Source organism: Girardinichthys multiradiatus, chromosome 2 (genome assembly GCF_021462225.1).
Source record: "Girardinichthys multiradiatus isolate DD_20200921_A chromosome 2, DD_fGirMul_XY1, whole genome shotgun sequence".
NCBI lineage: Eukaryota > Metazoa > Chordata > Actinopteri > Cyprinodontiformes > Goodeidae > Girardinichthys > Girardinichthys multiradiatus.
Genome location: NC_061795.1, coordinates 38,862,851 through 38,871,021, shown reverse-complemented (window position 1 = coordinate 38,871,021; position 8,171 = coordinate 38,862,851).

The window sequence follows — 8,171 nt, the reverse complement described above, 5'->3', positions numbered from 1 at the left end:
ATCTCCATAAAGCTTTTCAGCAGATGGAAGCATGAAGTGCTCCAAAATCTCCTGATAGCTAGCTGCATTGACCCTGCCCTTGATAAAACACAGTGGACCAACACCAGCAGCTGACACGGCACCCCAGACCATCACTGACTGTGGGTACTTGACACTGGAGTTCTGGCATTTTGGCATTTCCTTCTCTCCAGTCTTCCTCCAGACTCTGGCACCTTGATTTCCGAATGACATGCAGAATTTGCTTTCATCCGAAAAAAGTACTTTGGACCACTGAGCAACAGTCCAGTGCTGCTTCTCTGTAGCCCAGGTCAGGCGCTTCTGCCGCTGTTTCTGGTTCAAAAGTGGCTTGACCTGGGGAATGCGGCACCTGTAGCCCATTTCCTGCACACGCCTGTGCACGGTGGCTCTGGATGTTTCTACTCCAGACTCAGTCCACTGCTTCCGCAGGTCCCCCAAGGTCTGGAATCGGCCCTTCTCCACAATCTTCCTCAGGGTCCGGTCACCTCTTCTCATTGTGCAGCGTTTTCTGCCACACCTTTTCCTTCCCACAGACTTCCCACTGAGGTGCCTTGATACAGCACTCTGGGAACAGCCTATTCGTTCAGAAATTTCTTTCTGTGTCTTACCCTCTTGCTTGAGGGTGTCAATAGTGGCCTTCTGGACAGCTGTCAGGTCGGCAGTCTTACCCATGATTGGGGTTTTGAGTGATGAACCAGGCTGGGAGTTTTAAAGGCCTCAGGAATCTTTTGCAGGTGTTTAGAGTTAACTCGTTGATTCAGATGATTAGGTTCATAGCTCGTTTAGAGACCCTTTTAATGATATGCTAATTTTGTGAGATAGTAATTTTGGGTTTTCATGAGCTGTATGCCACAATAATCCGTATTAAGACAATAAAAGACCTGAAATATTTCAGTTAGTGTGCAATGAATCTAAAATATATGAATGTTAAATTTTCATCATTACATTATGGAAAATAATGAACTTTATCACAATATGCTAATATTTTGAGAAGGACCTGTATATGTCTGCACTTTCAGAAAAATACTTCTGTGGGAGGTGTGCAAGAAGAAAAGCTTTGGCCTTGTTGGACCATTTTGTTTGCTGAATGTTGGACCATTTGCATGTTGCTGGACGCCACCAGGCCTTCTGGCATCATCAGCCATTTTGTATCCCAGGAAAGTCTGCTACTACAAATCCCAGCGGGAACCGCGGCTGATAGGATGGGGGCGTCGCAGCTCTGATGCCACAGTCAACTATATAACAGAGTATGAGACGGCCCACCATTGCTTTTCAGCTTTGAACCGAGACGCGGTTACCAGCATCTGAAGCGCATCATTCTGGAGAAGGAAATCGTATGTGGACTTTCATTCATTCTCCCCGTTGGCCAATGAGAAAACTAAGCGAATTAAGCTTACAGGAATAAGAAGGCTTGTAAGTTTTCAACTTTACTGATCGATGACGTGGATTTAACACATAACCAAAAAACCACGGAGGTTTCAAGGAGATGGAATCGCCACCCTAGTTTTTGTTCCAGTCGACTGTTGACGGTCCGTGATACTGCTTTTCTGCCAAGGAAGCCAGAAGAAACGGACCATTCTACTCTGAGTTATCCACGAACGCGTGGAAACTCTTCCCCCCTCCTTTCTCTGCCTCTCTGGCCAAAGGAAGAATTCAACAAGTAAAGTCCGTTTGTTCCTTTTATTTCTTTATTAGGAAGAGCCTGGGCAGGATAGAGTAGGATGTTATACTTTAATGTGTTCTAAATTGTATGTGCATGCAACATTTTATTAACTTTGATTGCTGTTGATTTCTGAGGCCGCCGAGTCTCGCAAGTTGTGTTTTTACTGTCCGAACACTTGAGCGCGGGTGCGTTGCGGAACTGAACTGCTATAATAACCTTATGGTGAAAATCAACCATTTTCTTTGTCTTCAACTTCATGTTTTATTAGTTGCCGCCAAAAGTTTTACAACCCTTTGTGTTCTGTAACATCCCCAGCAATGTTTTGTGACTTACAGTAACTAAACTACACTTTGGGGGTGGCCCCCCTGAGCTTCGTTCAACCATATTCCTTTTGTATTTTGCCATAACTGCCATAACTGCTGGTTTGATCTCATACACACTCAATGTTTTATTTTGTTTAGTTAGATATTTTACCCTTTTGTGTAGAGCTTTCCATGTTTGATTAGGTGAAGATTATTGAATCGGAAGAGCGAGTTGTATCAGGGCTGTTGATTTAATAAATATTCATGTAGATAAAAAGAAAGTGTTTGTGTTTATTTTGTGCAAGAGTGATTTGTCAGTTAAAATAAGGTTAAAGTTCCACACGTTTCGGCAGAAATGGTTGAATAAACAGTGACCTCTAATAATAGTTATCAACTATTAATGAGAATTTAATAATTGTAATTATCAAGGGCTTTGAGCCACAATTACTGCACCAGAGGACATCTCTAGTTTCGATTCATAAATGAGGATTTTTGGTTAAAAAATTAATTTTCTCAAATTATGATTTTTTTATTATAATTCTTGATGAATATTATTCAATAATCATAATCCCAACACCCTTGTAGGAAAACATGAATACCAAACTAATGTTTATCAGACAAAAATTTGGAGTAATGATCTTTTTACAGATAAGTCTAAACCTGAGACATCAGAACCTGTACCACCATCAGCATGAAGCGGACACCACCATGAAGCTGCCGCCACCATACTTGCCAGTTGGTACTCTGGTCACCTTGATCTGTCCAATCAGTCTTCTTGTCACTGATACTAAAAACCTCAATCTTTGTTTCTTCTGAAGCTTTAAAGTTTTGCATGTGGGCAGCTGTAAAAAAATATTCAAGCCTGAGGATATTGATTTTGACGCAAGTGCTTTTTTCTGGTTGGCATCCTCTCTGTACATGATGATGTTAAACTCAGTTCACTGTAGACAGTGACTCTGGTATTCAGCATACTTTGGTTCATATTAAGCTTAAGTTTGGGTGGTTTCTTGTTTGCTGTTGAACATGTTTACCAGTTCTCTATCATTTGAGGTCGACAGGTTGGATCTTCTAATTAAAACTTGGACATTTGGGTGTTCCAATAGGAAGACAATTCCTTAGACACATCAGACCTTGTTGGAATTATAAGACAGATTAAAATTAAGCTTTTTGAATGTCCTTGTTTTCAATCCTATTGACAGTGGTTGCACTATGGTTACAAGTCACCTCCATGCCATAAAACCAACCAGTTTTAAAGAGCTCTTGCAAATCCTATTACAAGAGTGCATACAATCATGCCAGGAGCTTCCTGAAGACTACAAACTAAAAGTATAAACTCTTCTGCAACCATTTATGGGATGAGTAATTAAATATCAGTGGGGGCGCATATGCTTTTATTCAAACCTTTGCACATAATTTTTGCTTTAAAAACTCATTGAAGTTATTTCTTTAGAGATAATTTCACTGAAAAAGAATGCACAATTTATAAACCTAAATCAACATGATATTATGGCAGACGATAAATGTATCCAAACAACAAACTGGTACTGCAAATAGTTGTCTTTATACAATAAATAAAAGGCATTAATTAATTCTCATTGTCGTTTTGGGTTAGGGTTAGGGTTCTTTTTCTCACCTATATCTGCTGAATCAAAAAATGCCCTAGACATTTGAGCAGGGAAAATGTTTAATGGAGCTTTTCAGGCTTGTTCACAGGCTCAGACACATTTTGGCTGACTGCTGGGTCCAGTTTGCTTTTGTCTCTCTGTTTGTGAGCGTGTCGAAATGTGGCACACCCGTCAGACTGAATCTGCCACCCCCCCAAGCCGGTTTCTGCCAGTAAGGGAAGCCGCTCTTTACCACGCACTGCTTCCAAATACAGACTCCTTCCCTCTGTCTTACCCCTCCTCCTCTTTGATATTTATGTAGCCCACAACAAGCCTATAAGAGTTTCCTAAAGGCAAGAAGCACACTTATAAAATTAAACATGATGTATTTTATCATAATTTCATGACCTAAAAAAACCATTACAGTTATAGTGAAAGGCAAATGTTTGGGCCCCTTCTTGAAAGTTTATGCTAATTTAGCAAACTAATTGATTTCTAAAGCCTTTTATATCACATTTAAGGAAAATTTCTCATGTATTTTTTTCTTATATTTGTATATTCACACTATGAAAAGAAAAAAATATGTTTTTTTTTTGAAGGATTAAAGCCTTTTGAGCTTGTCATTGGAAAGGGTAAATGATGCAAATGTCACTTCTCAAACCTTATCCTGATGAACAGTAGTCACAGAAATTTCAAAACCACCTCTCAGGACTCTGAGAGTAAAAGTAACTGCTGCCCATTATAAAGACCGGAAAGGCTGTAAGAAGATAGCAAAGCTTTTCAGACAGGCTGTAATGTGATTAAGAAACTGAGGTTACCAGGAATGGTGGAAGTGGACGTGGCTTTTAAAACCACATAAAATAAATAGCAAAAAAAGCTCACTCAGCAGAGAGGAGGCTAACTGAAAGAAGCACTTGTCCTCAAATGAATTTAATCAAGATCTGTTACTGGAGTTCTGTGCTGTTCTAGTCACCCCTAGACAAAAGGTAATCAGCTCTTAAAGTGCATTTTGTGAGGTTTTTTGTGCACTTTGATGCAGGTTCCAAATTAAGTTTTATGTCCACAACAAAATGTATTTTGTAGGGTGGTTAATTTGTGTTATATATCAATAATAACACTAATAAGAAATCTTCAAATTCTAGAGAAATACTTATAGAAATTATAGTACTAATGAAGAAATCTACTTTGAGGCATGCAATAATTCTCAGGATTTTCCAATTTCACAGTCAATGCATTTTTTTAAATTTTTGAGACTTTAAAGAACAATTTATGCAGGAAAGCATTGTGAAAATTCCTTCGGGAGATTTGCCAAAGGGACGTTTTACTCATTCTTGACCTCAAACAGCCCCTAGATTTTAGCATCAGGTTCTTCCTTTGTTTTTATTCAGAGATTTTAAGAGATAAAACACAGAGCTTCTTTTTAGTAAAAAAGATTTGTCCTCCTTTGTTTGTTTGCCTATTAATTCCTTGCCCCTGCAGCTTCCTTTGCCAGTTCATCCTCTTCTCCTGTGTTAAGTGTTCCAGCATTTCTTTAAAGCCTTGCCTTCTAGAGATTTTGACCCAGCTTGAATTTTTATTTTCCTCTACCTGTGTTTTGGATACTTCGGCCTAGACTGGATTGGATTTCTGTGTATTGACCTTGGACTGTATGAAAGGATTACTGCTTTTGTGCCGCTGTGTTGAGTCTTGCATTTGAGTCCTCCTCCCTGTGCAACAACACTTTTTTCAAGAATATAATGTGATGCCATTCTGCACATTAATGAGATGGGCATTTAAAAATATTTCTTCAAATTTAGGATTTTATATATATATTTCCTTTGTATTTGGTAGAATTTCCTTTTAAACTTCATGAATTGGGTTTAAGAATCTGAGTGTTCTTCCACAAGTTTTTAGAGACAATCTTGCTCACCCACACCTCTGCCAACAATTTTCTATAGGATTCAGACCAGGGTGTTGATATGGCCACTCAGAGACATTGACTTTATTGTCCTTAAGCCATTTTATAACTAATTATATCATTATATGTAGTATTATATATGGTATTATATTATATGGTATGCTTACAATCATTGTCCATTTGAAAAGATCCATTTATGTCCAAGCTTCATTTGTCTGGCTTATGTCTTAAGAAGTTTCAGTATTTGGAGATCTTTTATTTCCTCATCATGTCATCCATTTTTTCAAGGGCCCCAGTCTTTCCTGCAGCGAAACACCCTCACAACATAATGCGGCCATCCTGGGACTTTACAGTTGGGATGGTTTTCTCCGGTTTGCTTCTTCCTTTTACCTCAAAATGTAACAATGGTCATCATAGTCAAAACCTTTCATTTTAGTTTCATCAGACCACAGAAAATGTATTCAAAAATGAATGACTTACTGAAGACCCTATGTACAGGTCCTTCTCAAAATATTAGCATATTGTGATAAAGTTCATTATTTTCCATAATGTCATGATGAAAATTTAACATTCATATGTTTTAGATTCATTGCACACTAACTGAAATATTTCAGGTCTTTTATTGTCTTAATACGGATGATTTTGGCATACAGCTCATGAAAACCCAAAATTCCTATCTCACAAAATTAGCATATCATTAAAAGGGTCTCTAAACGAGCTATGAACCTAATCATCTGAATCAACGAGTTAACTCTAAACACCTGCAAAAGATTCCTGAGGCCTTTAAAACTCCCAGCCTGGTTCATCACTCAAAACCCCAATCATGGGTAAGACTGCCGACCTGACTGCTGTCCAGAAGGCCACTATTGACACCCTCAAGCAAGAGGGTAAGACACAGAAAGAAATTTCTGAACGAATAGGCTGTTCCCAGAGTGCTGTATCAAGGCACCTCAGTGGGAAGTCTGTGGGAAGGAAAAAGTGTGGCAGAAAACGCTGCACAACGAGAAGAGGTGACCGGACCCTGAGGAAGATTGTGGAGAAGGGCCGATTCCAGACCTTGGGGGACCTGCGGAAGCAGTGGACTGAGTCTGGAGTAGAAACATCCAGAGCCACCGTGCACAGGCGTGTGCAGAAAATGGGCTGCAGGTGCCGCATTCCCCAGGTCAAGCCACTTTTGAACCAGAAACAGCGGCAGAAGCGCCTGACCTGGGCTACAGAGAAGCAGCACTGGACTGTTGCTCAGTGGTCCAAAGTACTTTTTTCGGATGAAAGCAAATTCTGCAAGTCATTCGGAAATCAAGGTGCCAGAGTCTGGAGGAAGACTGGGGAGAAGGAAATGCCAAAATGCCAGAAGTCCAGTGTCAAGTACCCACAGTCAGTGATGGTCTGGGGTGCCGTGTCAGCTGCTGGTATTGGTCCACTGTGTTTTATCATGGGCAGGGTCAATGCAGCTAGCTATCAGGAGATTTTGGAGCACTTCATGCTTCCATCTGCTGAAAAGCTTTATGGAGATGAAGATTTCATTTTTCAGCACGACCTGGCACCTGCTCACAGTGCCAAAACCACTGGTAAATGGTTTACTGACCATGGTATCACTGTGCTCAATTGGCCTGCCAACTCTCCTGACCTGAACCCCATAGAGAATCTGTGGGATATTGTGAAGAGAACGTTGAGAGACTCAAGACCCAACACTCTGGATGAGCTAAAGGCTGCTATCGAAGCATCCTGGGCCTCCATAAGACCTCAGCAGTGCCACAGGCTGATTGCCTCCATGCCACGCCGCATTGAAGCAGTCATTTCTGCAAAAGGATTCCCGACCAAGTATTGAGTGCATAACTGTACATGATTATTTGAAGGTTGACTGTTTTTTGTATTAAAAACACTTTTCTTTTATTGGTCGGATGAAATATGCTAATTTTGTGAGATAGGAATTTTGGGTTTTCATGAGCTGTATGCCAAAATCATCCGTATTAAGACAATAAAGACCTGAAATATTTCAGTTAGTGTGCAATGAATCTAAAATATATGAATGTTAAATTTTCATCATGACATTATGGAAAATAATGAACTTTATCACAATATGCTAATATTTTGAGAAGGACCTGTACATTTACAAACTGGGTTGAAGTAAAGGCTTATTCTTTGCTGAGGAGCAGTTGAGCCCATGTTGGTACATGATATCTTTCACTGGGGATACCAACAGTCTGCTACAAGCTTCATTCAGCATCTTTGCAAGGTCTTTTGCTTTTATTTTGGAGTTAATTTTTTTTCGTACCATAATAGATTAATCTCTGGGAAGCAGAACCCATCCCCTTCCTGAATTGTGTGATGGCTGAACATTTCCATGTTATTTAATATTGTACATAATTGTTTGAATAGATTATTGTATAATTGCTTGAATAGATGACTTAACCTAAGGTATCTGGAAATTGTACCCGAGGATTAACCAGGTGTCTGATCGTCCACCACTCTCTTCCTCATATCTTGGCTGATTTCTTAAGATTTCTCCATGATGTCACACAGGGAAGCACTGGGTTTGAAGTGTTGCATTAAAATACATCCACAGGTGTGCCTCCATTGAACGTAATTAGATGCTTACAAAACCATTATATTATCTGAGCATTCCTAAATTGTCTAAAGCCACATTAATCTTGGTGTAGGTAAAGTTTTGATTGTGAAGAAATAAT